The sequence below is a fragment of the Pipistrellus kuhlii genome, unplaced genomic scaffold, assembly GCF_014108245.1.
Source record: "Pipistrellus kuhlii isolate mPipKuh1 unplaced genomic scaffold, mPipKuh1.p scaffold_m20_p_9, whole genome shotgun sequence".
Taxonomy (NCBI): Eukaryota; Metazoa; Chordata; class Mammalia; order Chiroptera; family Vespertilionidae; genus Pipistrellus; species Pipistrellus kuhlii.
The window spans coordinates 25456684-25476191 of NW_023425595.1; the positions used below are offsets into that span (position 1 = coordinate 25456684).

The following is a 19508-nucleotide window of genomic DNA, read 5'->3' on the forward strand; positions in this document are numbered from 1 at the left end:
CAGCCTAGATATTGAAGGCAGCCTCCAGAGAGAGAGAACTACAGAATGTATTCTTTTAGGGAATGCTGACACTGAGAATTGAGGCCACATCTGCTGTGGAGCCAGTATCAGCCAGTGAACCTGGGTGCCATATACTCCAATTGTCAACAGGTTCCCTCTAATTTCAGCAGGAAGGAGTGGATAATTACGCCTTCTCATTTTCAAAAATCACTCCCCTATCAACAGGATCCATCAACACGCCAATACCTCTTCACCAAGTTCCCGATGCTGGGTACCCATTAGAGGACTTAGCATTGCCCTCCTGAGATGCTCTAATTCTCTGCTTCATCAGCTTTAAGCACTTGCCCAGGTGACAGCTCAAGAAAGGCTTTGATTGATTTCATGCTAGGCAGCACTGTATTACCAGCCTTTAGGGGAAAAACCTTCTCTACCCCCTTAATGAATCTGCTAGCCTCTAAGAAAAGAAATTCCTGCTTCACCTTTCCCCCACCACACCACTAGTCAAGCTAATCACTGCTCTCTTTCATCAGAAGCCTCCTTCAAACGAAGACAACAACAGACTCCGGTCCAGAAAGTCTATCCCATCTGACCATTCCAAAGTGAAGACTGGACACTGAAACAGTGCACTCATGAGGGGAGCTTGTGCTGGATGACATGACTTGCAGGCTGAGTCACGGATCCTGGGAGGTGGACAATTTAACCTCAGAAAATACATTTCAAACCTGGAAACAGAAGTTTCTTCGCTGCTCTAAGAGAAAAAATGCCACGGAATTAGCAGTGAGTGGCTGTCAACAAACATTTTGAGAGGAAAACATATAAACCCCTTCCCAGGTGTAATAGTCAAAGAAAACTGCAAAATTAACTCCCCAATTCCAATAGGTATATAGCATGGACATGCATTTGAGGTAAACTCACAATCACACTGCTTACAAAAAAACAAACAAAAAAAAACCCAAAAAACAAACAAACAAACAAAACAAAACAAAAAACAAGAAAATAATACTCTTTAGTCACTATAAATTATGGGTACTATAACCTATAATTTCTTAGTTGGTAAGATTCATCACATTATCACAATGCCTTAGCATTTTAAATGCAATGAGTACAAACTCAAAAGTAGACAGTTAATACTTCAAAACATATAAAAAATGTGAGATAAATACATAAAACTGCCTTTGGCCAAACTTTAAGAGAAGCGTTTCAAGAAATTCCATCTCAGCCCCATGCCCAAGGGAATGCCTACAAATGGGCCTCGGAAAATCAGAGTGCTAGTTCCCTGGGTGGCAAATCTATGGGTCATGCCTGGGGTGTCATCTTTCTTACAAAAGGCCAGTGGAGACTCACTCAATGTTACACAGCCTGTTGATTGCCAACTTAATGATATGTCGGCTCTGGACTGACTCTGAATCCCAGTAGCTGACCTGCCTAGAGGCAGCACCTTTGGCAAAATTCTAATTCTACTACATAGAGAAATGGTCCTGGGCCTCCTTCTCCAGCTTCTATGACTTAGGATGTTTCTCTCATTCTGGACATCTACCCTGGGTTATTTAGACAGCATGATGTGAGACAGAGGCAACAGGTAAATACACAATTTACTTTGGATGAGGTTGTAAGCAAATCTGTAAGGAAAACTGGAATCAAGGTGGTATGTTAAAGTGCTGAATTGTGAAGTCCAAGTCTTTGGTTCTTCGACTAAATACATACACTGGCTTTCAACTGCTCTCTAAAGATCCAACTGGTCCACATGGATTTCATCAGCATTCGCATCAGAGGATCCAAAATCTAAGCTCCAGCCTGCCCAGAAATAAAAAACTGTTTCTTGTCAACGTCGGGTAACCAAGAACACAATTTGTCATGACACATTTGGTTCCTTTCCATCATCTCAACCATCAGAAATATCACTTGTGAGTATGGGTTTTGGGTCTGGCCTATCTGCCTTTAAATATTCATTTCTAAAGGATCTGAACTTACAGATCCTGATATGCTACCCAAATCATACAAGAGTATTTTTTTTTTTTTGATGCCCAAAACATGATCATATAACTCATTGGGAGCAGAAACAGAGCTTATGGGACCTCCAGGACTGAGGACAGTGGAATGTGACATTAACACTAGATAAAAGGGAGATAATACAGAACAACAGAACTAGCTTCTTTGACCCAGTACCTTTCTGACTCCATAGTTACCTTAGAGAAAGTTTATTCCAGGAGCTATGAATAACTGCTTTTATTGAATTGTGCTTTTATGTGATGTCATTAGCATACTAAGAAACAACCTGTGAATTAGTCACTGGATTTTCTACAAAGATGTTGGGGTATCCCTTCATCAAATCACATACGTTGCTCTTGACAAAAATCCCAAAGGAGAGTTTAATAAAACACCAAACACCATGTGTTAGTACCTTGTGGCCAACCAGCTAGGCCTTGACTTTCTTTACTCACTGGCTTTCAAGGTGCATTGAGCCACTCTGGCAGAACCCTCAGGGAAAACATGGTTATTTTAGTCGACAAATTTGGTTGCATTCCTAAATCCACTTTAGGTCCTACCTCTATTCCCTTCTTTTTCTTTCTTCTTTGCCCCACTTTTAATTTATGCTATTTTACAGCCTTGAAAGCTGCCTTAAATTCATTCTGAAATGAGACAGGAAAACTATTTTTGTTTTATAATTATCTCCCTTTCCCATGTCTCCCACCCAGGTGCCAGGTACTAGAGAGATAGATGGAGATGAGTAAATGTGTAACTCTCCCCTGCCCTCAAAAAGCCCTCTTCCAGCAAGGAGACAGATAAGAAAGTTAATTATCCTTCAAGATGTAAGCCCCAATTCCCTGAGTGCCGGTAGCACCTTTACTCACTCATGCATAGGAATGACTTGTTTATGTGTCTGTCACCCTTGTTTGTGGGTTTGTGAGACCCATGTGAGGTCCATGCCTTTAATCATTTTTTCTATCCTGGGCATTTAACAGGACGTCTAGCAAATAGTAAATGCTCCCCCAAAATAATGAGTGAACGGATGTCTAAATAGTGAGTTCATGAGTAAACGAATGAATGAACAAAGTTCATGAATATAAGATGTCAAAAGAGGAATGAAACTGCTAGTTGAGCCCAGAAACAGGAGTGGATTCTGTCTCTTGAGTCAACAACAGCCTCATGGGAGGTGACATTTAGGCAGGTCTTGCAGCTTGAGTGAACACAGCAAGCCAACCAGGAGAAGAGCACTGAGAGGCCTGCTCAAAGATGTCCATGGAGGGAAAGGGCAGAGCAAGAAAATAGAAAGTTTGGGGCAGAGGCTGAAAAAATAATCTCCACCGGGCTGCAGGGGACTGCCTGCGTAACAGAAGGCAAGTACTGTTTCACAGAAAGGCAACAGAAATTGGAGGTAAAGAACAAATAATTTTATAAATTTGGAATCACAATTTTTTAAAATATATATTTTATTGATTTTTTTTACAGAGAAGAAGGGAGAGGATAGAGAGCTAGAAACATCGATGAGAGAGAAACATCGATCAGCTGCCTCCTGCACAATCCCCACTGGGGATGTGCCCACAACCAAGGTACATGCCCTTGACTGGAATCAAAACCAGGACCCTTCAGAATGCAGACCAACACTCTATCCACTGAGCCAAACTGGTTTCGGCTGGAATCACAATATTTTAAATCAAAAGCCTTTTCAGTGTCCCAAGTCCAGTTCTCTACATAAATTCAAGTGTTACAATGTGGAATATCCCTAAGCATTTCAAATTGACGAAGGAGTTTTAATTCACCAAAAGGCAATAACAGTTTATACAGGTGTGCTTGTTTAAACAGCCCAGAGCCACAGGATTAACTTCGCTAGGTACCCAGTCACTCAGTCCTTCCAATATGCTCATCAGACTCGGCTTTCAAGTGCTCTACATTTCCCTGGTCCCTAAAGAGGGCTGTGTGCTGCCAGTGTTCTCATCCCGAATTCTGCATGGGGACTCAAATGCCAATGCTCACACAATGTGCAAACACCAGTTCATGCCCACACAAGCAAATGTACCAACTAACCAAAAATACATGGCATTGCATGTTAAAAACATCTTCTGGTTCTTAATGTTCACTGATACAACTGAGTCCCCACCCTTCCAATAAAAAAATACAATCTGCCATCTAATGACGACAGTAAGGGCGCAGCTGCAAAACAGGTCTTACACTGAGAGGGATGCAATGCAAATTCAGGGGCTGATGAAAGCCTCACCCTGGACTCCATCCCTGTCCTGGTCTCTAGTTTATGCCTAGTTCAACTTCAGCAGGAGAAAGAACCTGGCTAAGATGAAAGAACTGAGTAGCTGTTGCCCCCCCTTTAGACAACAAGCCACTCATTCAATTAACAAATATTACTTGAGTACCTACTGTGTGCACAGCACCAGTTCTGAGAGGTCCATAAACCCTGCAAGGGCACACAGTGAGGCAAGACCCTCAGGCAGAGAGGTATGGACAGAAATTGAGGCAGCTAATTCTGAAATCAAACCTTACTCTATCTTCACTTCTACATGGTCCATGGTGTTCTGAAGGAGACAGTTGGATTCTTCCCTTCTCATCCCTGAAACCCCTCAGCAAATGTATAAAGTAAAAAACTCAAAAGGCCACGACTTGATTCCATCAACACTTTTGAAGCTTCACAATGCATGCATGTACCACACACACACACACACACACACACACACACACACAGAGAGAGAAGGTACCCTTTAAAGAGGGGGGGGGGGGGAAGAGGGAAGAGTATACATTTCTCTTCTTTCTAAAGGCTCTGCTAAACTGATATAGGAAGTAGAACCCTCAATTCCTCTCTCTAAAATGTAATCCATTTTCAATTACAAATACAAAGCCTCTAAATCCCTCCCTCTCTCAGTCCAATGGCCTAATGGTAGAGATGCAACCCAAAGGCAAAGCAAACAAACCCAAACCTTCACAGTCAGCCTGTGAGTGTGCCTCACAGAAATGGCATACTGGGTCCTGGCACCTTCAAAGTCTAAGCCTCTGTCTATAAAAGCATCAATTAAAATAAAAAACAAAACAAAACAATTTTCCAGGTCCTGAGTGAGGGAAACCAATCACACAGCCTCCTGAGGGATTCCTCTCAGATAACCTGGCTGAAGCAGCACTCCAGTTGGACCATCATCCCAGGCTTCTGCCTTCTCCCATCCCTTCTGATGCAACTTGTCACCAAGAATGCCTACTCATCCCTTCCTCCCTCAAATAAAGCATTTCCACTCCTCTCTAACCCACTAAATTTGCTCCTCTCTTAAGGGCAGGGCCTTCTTTCTGAGCTGGGATGTTGCTGAGGTCCCTTCATCTCCACCATTGCCGACAACCTGGTTCCATCAGGTTCCCAGGCCTCGATGTACGTCTGGATGACACATGTGGCTTCTTAGAAATATAAATCCCAGCCTTAGCTGGTTTGCTCAATGGATAGAGTGTCAGCCTGCAGAATGAAGGGTCCCAGGTTTGATTCCAGCCAATGGCACATGCCTGGATTGCGGGCTTGATCCCCAGTAAAGGGCATCCAGGAGGGAGCCAATCAATGATTCTCTCCCATCATTGATGTTTCTATCTCTCTCTCCTTCTCCCTTCCTTTCTAAAATCAATAAAATAAACTTTTAAAAAGAAAGAAATATAAATTCCAGCTCCGATGACGGAAGTACTGAATTATATTCCTTAGGAGATGCATTCTTTGCAAGACTCTCCTATGCTATTCTTCAGCCAGAGTTTTCCTAAAATACAAATCTGACTTTTATCAAACACTCATTTGAAATCTTGCAGCAGGTTCCCCCATCCCACTCTAGGACCCTGCTGCATAAGAGGGCACCCATGGCCTTTACCTCCTGATCTCACACCCGTCCAGTCCTCTATATTCCAGCTACATGACCATTCTAAGGTGCCCAGACACAACATGCTACCTGCTTCACCCCTTCAGCCACCTGTGTCTCTTACCAACAACACTGTCTGATGAATGTGTGAACAGTCATTCCAAGACCAAAGCCACCAACCTCTCCTCTGGAAAGCCTTAGTGCATTTCTCCACTCACACAAGTCATTTTGGTGTCCCCATAGCACCTCAAGCCAACTTCCAACACAGCACTTAGCACACTTCCCCAGAATTTTTCGTAAGATACTGTCTCACAGCAAATTGGTAAATTCCTTAACATTCCTACATTTAACATCTCTCAATACCAGGAAAATTTGCGGAACTCAACAAATGCTTGCTAAATACTTTTCCCCGTGGTAGCCCTAGAGCTGCAGGGACCTCAATGGAGAGTCTATATGGCAAAACAGTTCAGTATATACATTTTACTATCTGTGTATCAACAAAACAAAAATAATCACTTTACCTACCTATTAAAAAGATTAAATGAAGTGTCTCAATCATTGGCAGTCATTATGTACATTACTTTCATGTATGCTTGCAGGTTAGTGACTATGTGTGTGCACACACATCTCAGAACTGTGCCTGGCACAGGTTCTCAAATAGCTGTTGAACAAATGTATGTAACTATAATTAATGATTACTACTTATATATCCATCTTTCCTGCTATACTGCAAATTTTCACAAGGTAGGGATTCCCATTTATTTCTGTACCTCATGCCCACTCCAGCTCAATAAGTAATTGTTCAATTTAGTTCAATGTAAAATATTAATACAATTTTTATGACTATTGAGGAATTCATCCTGTCTGAGGAATCGCAAAGACAGCCTGGAGCATACTCTAGATCAAAATAAAGAACTCACTGGCTCTAAAACCTTCCTCCAGAATCCAAAACGCTGACTGGCTGGCCTCCAGCCTCAACACCAAAGCTGCAGGGCCCCCACCTCAGGGTAGAGCCTGTCACCCACTGAGCCACAATGGGAGGTCTTCACTGGTGACACACACCCCCCTCCCCAGTCTGTGGCATCACAGCCCTGGGGCAGCAGCTGCTCTACCCAGGAGATGGGCAGCAGGAGCAGAAGCAAGCTGCCTTTTCAGCTCACAGCCAGTTCACGCCCCAGGGACTTAGGGGGCACAGTCAGGAGAAGTGTCGGGTTACCACAAAAATAACAGAGGACCTACACGAGGCGGGTGTGCAGGCCAAGTGCAGAAGGGAAGAGAAATAAAGCGGCCCAGGAGAAGAAGAAAAAGGCAGACATTTGAGTTACAGAGGGCTGGGTTTTAAGAAAAGTACTTTATAACTCATCCATTTAGTAACCAGTCCAGAGCAGCTTATATTTATGTTATACCTAACTACTTTGAATGTGCTTTTAAAAACATTATTTTAGGACATGAGAGGAATGGGGTTTCTTTAGTTTGCTTATTTAATGCTCTCTATACAAGTCAGATTTGGGTCAATGAAGGTTTTGACAAGTATTCCCATTCAACAAATTCCTGATAATTACTCAGCTTTAATTTTCTCAAATTAAAGACAAAGCTAATTAAGTCTGTTGAAGAAGGGGTGGAACTTTGCAGGGGGAGGGGGCTAATAAAAAGCATTTACACATTTTTATTTTTTCTAAAATGAAATCAAAGTCCACTCCCCTGCTACCCTCATGCGAGAAGACTGCTGGCTTGATGTGGTCTGACCCAGCCTGGGCACTTCAAATAAAGTTAACTTCAACCACTGTCTCCAGTTAGCAGGTTACTGATTCTCCGTCCACTGCTTTCATCTGGGTTTACTCCATACGCTATGCTTATTTAATTTGCTTCTAACAACTGTTTTACAAGAGGGTGGGTACAGACCCAGCTACAAGAAAAGATGCCCTTCTTTGGCTGGGCAGGTAAACACCTAATGCACCTGGTGGATTAGGTTTCCCATTATAATCCCTATGTGTGAGAGCCACTGTGAATGCCCTGGCAGGGAAGACTGAGCTAACTCTAACAGGCACACTCCATTTCCAGCCTGAAGGTGTTGAAAAGGAGGAAGGTTAAAAAAAAAAAAAATTCCAAACCAAAAAGATGCTTATTTTTTAAATAGGTCCTCCCAATGTCACATTATTTTGTAGTTACTGATTTAAGTTTTATTTTTAAATATCAGGATTATGTGTGTTAAAAGGCACAGCAGTGTTCTGAACAGGATTCTATTGCACATTTTTAAAGGCTCTAAAATGACAATTTTTAGTGACAGCCACACCAGCATCTGATAGACATGCAAAGAGGTGGATCCTGGGTTTTTTTTTTGTTGTTTTTTTGTTTTGTTTGTTTAACTTTTAGGAAATAACCCTCTCCCAATCAAACCAATAAAAACTTCAGGAAGGAACCTATTACCACTGGAGTTTGACTGCTGTAAATGTAGAGTACCATACAAACAGTCAAATGAATGGCATTTTCATTCTGTCTTTAAAAACAGTCCAGTTCCTAGAAGAGGGGACCTGAGCCCCCTCACTCTCCCTCGAGCTGTCAGAAATCACACAGTTCATGCCGGACACATCACACCGTGCAATTACCAGCCAGTACTGCCACTGCTAAAGGATCTTTAAGAATCCTGTTTTTTACCATAAAAGCTCTCATTATTATCTCAGCTCTCTTTGGTCGTTCAGCGTGCCTGGTCACTTACAGGAGGAAGAGAAAAAACCGGGACTCAGCTCATCTTTCCCAGCCGCGCGTCTCCCAGGGAGCTGTTCGTGACTCCGCAGCGCAATGCCACGCCACCACCCTGGCCGGCTGGGTTTAAAATTAGCCGAGCCGTGGAGAGCCACGGGTAACCTTCTGACAAGGTTAGCCAGCAGAGCAGAGCACGGCTTGGGGAGGGACATTAATAAGGAAGCCAAGCAGAGCCTTTCAACAAGCCCATTAGGGCCCCTCGGAACCCCAACAGAATGGAGACCTGGAGGGCCAGCGCCTAAGCATGAGGCGGCTGACCTAGGCTCTTATTTTTACCCCACGGAGTCAGCAGCTTCCTGTAGAGACACAACCCCCAAATGTGTGTCTCTAAGTTTATATTCAACATACTCAGCCACTGATTATACAGTAATTTTTAAAACTTTAAAATGGATTTTAAGAATATATTTATGGAACACATCTAATGATAAAGTTAATACCTAGATAACCCAAAAAGTAGAGCCTATAGAAAACATGCACAGGAGAAAATAAACTTTCCCCACAGTCTTCCACCAAACAAAAGTCAGTACTAACAATGCATTTTGATGTATTTTCTTGCACTAACAACTTACTGTTATTCTTTGTATTCCCTATAGTTTGGGGTTCTTTTATTGCCCACCTAACATTTCACATTCAGCATTTTCCTGAGTCTTAAATTTTTCTTTGTATTTGTGATGTTTAAGAGTTAGAGTATTTTGCCGAAACTGGTTTGGCTCAGTGGATAGAACATCAGCCTGTGGACTCAAGGGTTCCAGGTTCGATTCCGGTCAAGGGCATGTACCTTGTTGCGGGCACATCCCCAGTAGGGAGTGTGCAGGAGGTAGCTGATCAATGTTTCTAACTCTCTATCCCTCTCCTTTCCTCTCCGTAAAAAAAATCAATAAAATATGTTAGAGAGAGAGGAGAGAGAGAGGAGAGAGGAGAGAGAGAGGAGAGAGAGAGAGAGAGGAGAGAGAGAGAGAGAGAGAGAGAGAGAGAGAGAGAGAGAGAGAGAGAGAATTTTGTGTCATGAATGTACCATTATTTAGCTATTTCCTCATGGCTGGACATTCAGGTTTTGCCCCAACTTTTCACTGTTAGTGCAACATCCTCATAATCATTTCGTAAGGGCAGATTCCTGGAGCCCAAGGGCAGGAAACATTTGAAGTCACTGGTGTAGCCTGGGGACCTGGTGAAGACAGACTGTGCCAGTCACATTGTAGGCATCTTCTGAACAAAGGAATGTGTCTCAATGCTTTCCAAATAGACAACCCTAAATTCTAATGTGACACTTTCCAAGTGCCTACAGGAAGATCATCAGGCTTAGCATACAAAAGCCCGCTGGCATTGAGATAAAGGACTCCATCTAATAGCTCTGAACACCTGTCAAAGGCAATTACAAATGCTGTTCAACCCCCCAACTTCCCAAACCAGTACCTCATTGGGATAACCAAGCTGATTATTAAAATATTAGAATACTTCCATACAAGTTGGTAAAGAGTCAGTGGCCCAGCCCTGGCTAGTGTGGATCAGTTGGTTGGAGCACCATTCTGTACACCAAAAGGTGCAGGGTTTGATTTCTGTCAAAGCAAATGCCCAGTTTTCAAGTTCAATCCCAACTGATTGATGGTTTTCCTCTCTCTCTCTCTTTCTCCTCTAAAATCAATAATAATAAAAGTATAATATGCTAATTAGACAGAAGGTCCTTCTGGACGAAGCCAGAGCTGCAAGGGAAGCTGGGTTCCCAGGTGCCTGCTGGCGGCCCACCGGAGGGAAGCCCTGGTCCCGGGTGCCAGAGGGAGCTGGTGCTGGCAGCCAGGGGAAGGCAGGCCTACTCTTGCACAAATTTCATGCATCGGGCCTCTAGAGTGTGTGTGTGTGTGTGTGTGTATAAATAAATATATGAAAGAGTCAGTGGTCCAAGCCCACTGAATGGCCGTCCCCATAGCTCCTCACTATCCAACAAATACAGAGTAAGTGCCTGGCACATCTGAGGTCTCTAGTGGTTTCCATTGTGTCAATGCCCATACCACCTGTTAAATATTTTAAATACCACCCCTGCCCACACATAATTTAAGATTTGCTTTCTAAATCTTGTTAATCTTCCCTCTAGTCAGAGACCACCATTTAAAATCTTGATTACTATCACTTCAGCATTGTTTCTTAAATTCCCTAGTTGTTGTTTTGTGTGGGGTTTTTTTTTGAAATGGACAATGAATAGGAAGCACTTACCAAGATACCTAACGGGGCTGCTCCAGTTACTCTCTACAAAGCACAGTGATAAACATTGTAAGATTCATGGACTTGGTACTAGTACCAGTGATATTGGTTCCCCAAGGACAAAAGTATCTGCTTAAATCCTAGGAGACATTGAGGAATTCTTGGATCTTCAACTATATTCTCAGAAAACTAAACAAAAATAACAAATTGCTAAAATCAAGGGGTAAGAGTCAAATACAGCCTAACATATGCCCAGACCACCCTGGTATTGGCTTACCTATTATACCAATAAAAAGCAACATTTAGGGACCAAGCACATTTCTATGAACTTGCAAATATGATTTCTACCTTAGCTCTCTTTGCTAATTAAACTATATTTTGTGGGAACAAACAGATGATGAATAAATGAAACAGAGTTTCATTTCTTCTAAATGTTTTTGTCCATCCTCTACTGAAGAAGCCTGGGCTGGATCACCAGCCAGGAAAGGGGAGAGAAGGGAAAAACAAGGGGCCTATAAAATCAGACTTTGAAAACCAAGAAGGTGCTAGCCTGGACACATTACAGCACTGTCCAGCTCAGCAGCTGGGATCACGGCCCAGCTGGAAGCAAGTCCGAGACAATGCCCATCCACACCTCCATTTCACAAGCACTGACTCCCAATTCCAACTCACGGTGGGAGCTGAAGGATGAGCTGCAGCTTCTTGGCCAAATCAGCAAAATTCTAACTGATGGATATAAAAATGTTTGGCTCTTAAAATCAAATACAATAGCAAAAGTTTAAGAAAATAACTTGTAGGAGAAAATGGAAATAATATTCACAGCTAACATTTATTCAACACTACTGTGTGAGGCACAGGGCTCAGGACTTTACTTTCATTATTTCTCCTAATCTTCATCAATCTTAGGTAGAGAAGTAATTTTGCTATATCCATTGTTCAGATGAAAAATGGAGTTTAGAAACATAGTCATGTGTCCACCTGCTTAATGGGATGCCCTGCTGCATGCTCCCATAGATCGCATCATACCTCAACCAGAATACTGTTGTAAAGTGCCTGCCAACACGTCTAGCTCCCAGTGTCGAGCTGCATGAAGACAGCCCCCTTACCTTACCTTCCTTGGATGTGTCCTCAGACCTGGCACAACATACAACACCTTCACATCACCTCCAATAATACGAACTGAATCTTTTTTTTATTTATTTTTTTATTTTTATTGATTTGAGAGAGAGAGAGAGAGAGAGAGAGAGAGAGAGAGAGAGAGAGAGAGAGATACAAACATCAATGATGAGAGAGAGTCATCGGTCAGCTGTCTTTTGCACATCTCACACTGGGGATCAAGCCTGCAACTCGAGCAAGTGCCCTGACTGGGAATCGAACCATGATTGCCTGTCTCATAGGTTAATATTCAACCACTGAGCAACATCAGCCAGGCTGAATCTTTGAATTAATGGGCAGAAAAAAGGAGGGGCTAGAATACTTCACTGATTTCCAGAGCTCATATGCAGGCTTGTCTGAAGTAATTAACGAGGCACATTAAACTCACAGCCCAATGATTTCTCTAGTCTGAAACAGAAAGGAAAAGGATCCAGTTGCAGAGCATACCCAAGCAGGTTTCCACAGCCACTTCTATTAGAAAAAGGAGATTTGTGAGCAAGGTCATTTCCACAATTTACACCCATTTTCTGATATTCTGGGCTGAGATTCCAGTGCCAGGCACAGTGCAGGGGTTGCACACATTATCTCTTAAAACTGGCTTGAGGTCAAGGGAGCATTTTCTTCTTTGCAGGAAGAAAAGTTTAAATTGCAGTTTGACCCATTTGTCGAGCACCTATTCTTTGGGCAAAAATTAGAAAACATTCTTTAAGGCTGCTAAATCTTTATCAATACTGAAAGGTCAACTCAGAAGGCAGGGGCGATAATTGCTGTTCTCTGCCTAGTTCATTGTCCATCCTTTAAGGCAGCTAGTACATGTACAGCATTTCTCCTTGTACATGTTTCTGCAATATAAATTACTTAACCACCCCTAAAACTGTTCTGCTATTTACTTCACCAAGTCTGCTATTGGTGTATGTTTCACACAGGAGAACGAACTTTGCAAAATCCTTTTTTTCTCTCTTCTAATTACTGAGCACACTGTAAGAGTAATGCTAAGAGGCAAGCATAAACTAGGCTCATCCACACTTGAACCCCACAATGCAACAAGCTGCCAGAGTATATAGCACCCCACCTGAAGAGCACAAATGACTTCTAGCATGGCTTCAATGTAGCTTCAGGGCAGACCAGACATGGAACATTCATACAAGTGAATTATAGCTCCAAACAGGTAATGCTGAAATGACTCTAAAGACATGTGCCTGGTTGTGAGTTGTCTGGGCACCTTCTGTGAATATGCAAAGACCTTGAATGAACTTTGGGTTTTTATTTTCATCCATTCACAAAGAAATATCACAGGTAACAGATGTTTGAGAATCTGAGATAGGGAAGTTGAATCTCAGAGCATTTTAAATGTAGAGAATAATTCTTTTTTTCTTTTTTTTCATTAATCTTCCGGTTATTTAGTAAAACCATCTTTACTATGGAACATGTGGGAATTACAGAGCCAGAGTTTTCTCAATACCCAATCTTACCAATTTCTGCTGGTAAGACACAAATATCATATAACCTTGAGCAATTCCTTATTTTCCCTCCAACCTGGGATTCAGTTTACTCATCCTATATAATAGAGGTAATATGCAAATTGACCCTCACAAGATGGCTGCCTATGACCAGGCCGGCAGAGGGTTAGTGAGGGATGACCAAATGACTGAACAAGCAGGTTGCATGGGGTGACCAGGCCAGCAGGGGAGGGGGGTGCAGTTGGGGGCCTAAACCAACAGTCGGACATCCCCCAAGGGGTCCCAGATTGGAGAGGGTGAAGGCTGGGCTGAGAGGAATCCCCTGGAATTTTGTGCACCAGGCCTCTAGTCTATTAATAAGGGAGCTGAAATCAGACTTGTAGGTAGCTCTCAATTGTAAGATTCTGTTTCTACTCCATTCAGTTGCCTACCAGAAAAAGCCGACTTCTGGCCCACACATCGCTAGACTCTCCAAAACTTAAGTCTTTTTAAAGTCCCATTAAACATTATTGACCACAATATATATATTGTGGTCAATAATGTTTATATACACAGCATTTTTGCTTCTAAAGAAGCAGACTATTTCTGACAAAACAATAAAAGATGTGATTATAAACCTGTTTTAAAAGTAAGATAATTATGCCCTGGCTGGTAGCTCAGTGGTTGGAGCATCAGGTGGCACACCAAAGAGTCTTGGATTAGATTCTCTGTCAACCCATACCTGGGTTGTGGATTCATGCCCTACCTCCTGGCAAGGCTGGTGGAGGAGGCAACTGATCCATGTGTCTCTCTCCCATCAATTTTATCTCTGTCTCTTTCTCCCTTCCCATCCCTCCCTCCCACTCTCTTTGAAAATCAATGGAAAAAATATCCTTAGGTGAGGATTAATCAAAATAATAATAATGATAAAATAAAAGAAAGCTATAAGTAAAATTTTAAAAGAAAGCATATTTTCATGCATAACAACTAATTTAAAAGAGAAGCAAGCCTCATTTCCCTGTATGTCTCAAAGGAACTTTTTTTTTCTTTTTGCTTCACCTATATTTTTTTGTGAATGGATAAAAATAAAAAAATTAATGAAGGTGACATGTTCCACAGTGGTTAGAGCACTGGCCCTTGGACTAAAGGGTCTCAGGTTTGATTCCAGTCAAGGGCACATCTTGGTTGTAGGCCCAATCTCCGGCCCCAGTTGGATGGATTCGGGAGCAACCAATGTTTCTCTCTGTGTGTCTCTTCTCCCCCTCCCTTCCATTCTCTCTCAAAAAACCAATGAAAAAATATCCTTGGGTAAGGACCAACAACAACAAAAAATTAAGGTTCACCATATCCCATATGACCATCAAATTTGATAAAACATCTATATTTAATTAACATGTTTAAGCACCATTCAATAAACTTTAAGGATTATACCTGCACCTAACCTACTGTAAATAGTCAGAGATTCACAGACAGGTTTAAGAACGTTTATTGGTAAATTTGTTTTCTTCAAAGGAAGAGAGATGTGATCACTTCTATCCCATTTTATAACAGTAACTATTTGAGTTCAACAAAATTATAAGTCTAAAATCTTAAAAATATAAATAATATTCTAATTCCACTTCCTCCTTAAATTAAATTCATTTTTAAGATACATTGCTACCTTGCAAGCCTCTCTTTTCTGAGTACTCTGTTTTCCAAAAGGAAAACAAAAGGCGAGGGGGGAAAACCAAGCTCTTCGGTCTTAATAGGCTGTAATCATGTTAACATATTCCAGTTTTAAATGGAAAGAGTAAATGAGAGGAAGAAAAAAGAATGCATTTGGAATTTCAGAACATTATGTATTGATATTGATTTACTGAGAGGAATCTGAGAGACAAAGTATTTGCCAGTGTAAACAATTATCAAGATCACATTAACACGTCCAAGGAGATTTCTGTTCACAATTCACACATACTGACGCGGTGCTCAGGGGGCTGCCTTATTCACTCCTCTGGATGTCCAGGTGAAGTCTACAAAGCCCATTTCTGCAGCGCTGACCGAGACACAGGGGCAGTAATACCTGGATTATTCGCTTTAGTTGGGTGTCATACAACACAAAACAGCTTTCATTCGATTGCCTTAGACAGGCATGAAGCCAACTTCAGGCCAGGCTCTGTGCTGGAGAGATAAAGATGAGTAACAAATATGTTCCTCTCTCAAATTTCTTACAGTCCATGAGAAGCTGACACATCCGGGGAACTGCAGGTATAGACAGATGTGCTGGAAATATGGGGAGCACAGTGGTGACAGGGCCAGAAGATGAATGTTTCATGGTCTCTCTCTGTCTGCCTTAGTCACAGCTATAACCGAACAGTGCATAATACATAGTAGGTGCTCAAAAAACAAACAAACAACAACAACAAAACGAAGCAGGTTAGGAGGTAGGAAGGACAGGCAGAGAGCTGCCAAGAGACTTAGAGTTCAGTAGGGAACCTGGTTCCAACACAGAGGCGTGGGTTTTAATGCCCACTCCACCACTTTATAGCTGGGAACCAAGGCAAGGCATTTAATGTGGCCATGCCTCAGTGTCCCCATGTTCTTCCTCCTAGGATAGTGATGCAATAACATACACAGAAATGCTTGGAATTGCAAAAAAGTTTACCCTATCTACCCACTGCTACCTTCTGTCTAGGGTAGGGACCTGGGATGATATTGAATCACCAAAAGAGGGTAAGTTCTTTCCCCCCCTCCTCTTCTTCCTTTCTTTTCTAATCCTCCCTGCAGTAGCCCCTGCTCCCCATGCTGACTTAGACTGAATGATCCAAAAAGGAATTGGGAGGGAGAGGAAAATAGAATCCTCTAACTGTGAGAGAGGCAAAGACAGCCACCCCTTGGAATGGAAGTTATCAGTAGTTCTAAACTGGATTAAAACAACAACAACAATAAACTCCTGAGCCAGACACTTAAAAGGCTCCAATTTCTCCTGGATACACTGATTTCCTGGACTGCCTCAGATTCTTGACAATTAGCTGGAGTTATTTTCTCCCCATTTCCCTGCATGAATTTCCTTTTTTTAATTAAAATAATTGATGCAAATTAACACTTGATTAACACAAAAGACAAAACCAAGCTTTCATATCATCTTAGACCTTACATTTTCTTTTATAATAATATATGGTCATGTTTTCATATTTCTATGTAGTTGTGAATGCACCTTTGTTTACATATATATGTACATTCAACACATGCATGTGTGTTATTTGAGTAGGCATGCATTAAGGTATACACCTCTATAGAAATACAACCTAGGCTTCTTGTAGTTGAGGAAAGTGTAACAGACACCACCATGCACAGGGAAGGAGGCAGGAGGAATGCAGAAGCCTGCAAGCTCACTCTGCACAAGTAACTAAGGTCCCACCCAATGGAGAAGCCATGGCTTGAAGTACTAGCTTTAAGAGCAGAATCTGAGCTCCTAGGTTCTAATCCCCATTCACCCTCTGATATAAGGGTAACATCAGTGGTGAGCAGGTATAAACTTTATGAGTCTGGAGCTCAATAAATAAAAAAGAAAAAGGGAGGGCAACTTTTTTTTCTCTATCTCAAACAGACTCTCTTTAAGATCATTATTCAACACAATTCTCAAAACAATGGATGGGTGGTTTTCCAGCATCAGTTCTCCTAGAAAACATTTCCTCTGCTATCTCTCTTGTCCCAACTCAGGTTTTGGGCATTCATTCACCGTCCCCGAGAAATACCTCTACTGCCTGCCTTTCCGAAAGATATCAAGAACCATCTCAACAGCCAGCTTCAGCCCAAACAATCAAGCCTTGTGCAACCTCAGAAAAATGCCTGAACTTATCTTTCCTCAGTTACTTATCTGTTACTTAAATTATCTCTTTGACTTCATTATAAGCTCCTTACCCAGAGACCCAGTCTAGACTTCTCTATATTCTTCTTCACTGTGATACCACCACCACCATCCCTCCATCCCTGGAGTTAAACAAAAACAAATATTCCCATGGCAACGTTTTCTGTGTGTCTGCTAGGTCATATATAATAAAATGGATGTAAGAACAGGGTTTTTAAAGGAGAAATAATAGGATATGGTCAAAGAATCCACAAACTAGTGAGGACGATGGAGATGAAAATGACTGCTGGGATCTGCTGAATCATTTGGCATAGGAATTTGCCAGTGACTGAGTTGGGAGAGTGACTATGAAGGATAGTAGAGTCTTGATACTATCTCAAAGGATATGATGACTGGCTTTAACAAGGTGGAAATTTAATAAGGATAAATGTCAAGTCATGTACTTAGGTCCAAAAAGAAAAAAATCAACTCACAAGTATAGAGTAGAAGAGATCACATGAGAAAGTCTTAAGGGATTGGGTTGCCCACAAGCTCAATGACTTGGCCGTTGAAAAAGCTAATGTACTAATAGGCTGCTCTGATTAGAAATGCTAAATTCACAGTAAGAAAAGTGAGATCTCAGATCTGGATCCCAGAAACCATGGCAAGAGGACTGGCCAAAATTGAACATATTTCAGAGAGCAGACGTGAGGGTGAAGCCACATCCTAAGAGGCCATGAGAGTCATTGTCAAATTAGTCTTGGGCCTTACCATTCCATCCCTAGGAATAGATAACAGAGATACAGTTTACCTAAACAAGGAAGGCACTGAAATTAACCTCTAAGAACATTTATTACAGCATGGTTTACACTGCCAAAAAGTGAGAGGAAATAGGCAAAATATCAAAAGGGAACAAATTACATTCCCATTATGAAATTATATGTTACCAATTCCAATAGCAAATATTTACTGAAATGAAAGATATTAACGAAATTCTATTCACCAGAAAAAGAAAATTACAAAATATGCACAAACAATATAATTCATTTTGTAAAAATAATGACAAATACATAATAAAACCTGCATTGGAAATGGTCTGCAAGACTACTTATCTATGAGGTTCTACTATTATTGATAGTTATTTTTCCTTTTGCTTCTCTATATTTTGCTTCTACATATTTTCTCAATGTTTCGAAATAAACATATATTGAAAATTTGGTAAGAAAAATTATTAAACTTTTCAAAGGAATAAACTTAAGTGGTCTAATATGTGAAAAGAGGTTTGTGCTGTAGCTCCAGCAGGAGAGGGAGGCTTAGGATTAATGTGTAAAGATTCCTGGAGAACCTGCCGAGCTCACTGTAAGAGAAAAGTCTACCAGTGAAATAAACAGCCCTCTGTTATAGTGAAATCCCCATTGAAAGAGCCGTGCCTCTAGGATGTATAAAGACTGAGAACACACTCTAAAGAGGAGCTTCCATGAAGTACAGTGCTAGCTTCTCCTAAATGACCTCCAAGGTATATAGAGCAGGTCCTCAAATAATGTCATTTTGTTATAACGGTGATGAGATGGTGTAGAAGCTTAACTCTTGATTATGTCAATTAGCCTATGGTAAAACTGGGTTCATGACAATTCGTTTGTTTAACCTGTCAAGGACATCAAAGAATGACTTAACCATACTCCAATTCCTTCAACACAGCTTGTCCTCCCTGCTCCAGAATCTATAACACCTCTACTTCTTCTCTCCTATTATTTCAAATCCTCAATCAAGCTTTTAGGATCTGCCTCTGCTCTCACCAAATCAGGGCCAAGTGGAGTGCAGCTTTAAAAAAAAAAATCAGCAGGAATTAAAAGGTTTGGATTCCTTCAGTGCCTCTGTAAAGAATACAATCTTACACAAGTTACTTGGTCTCCAGGAGCCTCAGTTTATGCATCTGTAAAATGGCAGCACTATACTATATATAGCAAAAACAAGAGATGATCTATTCTTGACATGGGATCATTTAAGCAAAAGCTGGATGGCTAACTGTGAGAGCAGCTGTAGGGATCCCATTGGATTGAAACCAGACACAATTTTAATTTCAGGATCTCTTACTTCTATACTGTGGCTCAAGCACTACCTTTGAAAAAAAAAAAAGCCCTTCACTTCTTCAGCTGTCCCTGGACCACTCCTCACTCCTCAGTTTAACAAGGAATTGCTTTTCCTCCAACTTCTAAGGATGACTCTTAACTTTTTACTACGACTACACATTTTTTTAAAATTAGGACCAATCCTTATCCACATTCCTTAGTGCTGCAGGGA

The 19508-nt window shown here is 41.4% G+C and overlaps 1 protein-coding gene across 11 annotated transcripts in view; it reads right to left on the minus strand.

Annotated features, from left to right (window-relative positions):
• TEAD1 (TEA domain transcription factor 1) overlaps positions 1-19508 on the minus strand; it is a 255016-nt gene that overhangs the window by 180246 nt on the left and 55262 nt on the right. The window contains exon 1 of one of the 11 annotated variants that reach the window (XM_045578078.1): positions 8545-8566. The exons of the other annotated variants lie outside the window; for them this stretch is intronic. The gene's annotated coding sequence lies outside the window, so the exon portion shown is untranslated. Of the gene's footprint in view, positions 1-8544; positions 8567-19508 lie in introns of those variants that run through there. 11 annotated transcript variants of the gene reach the window in all.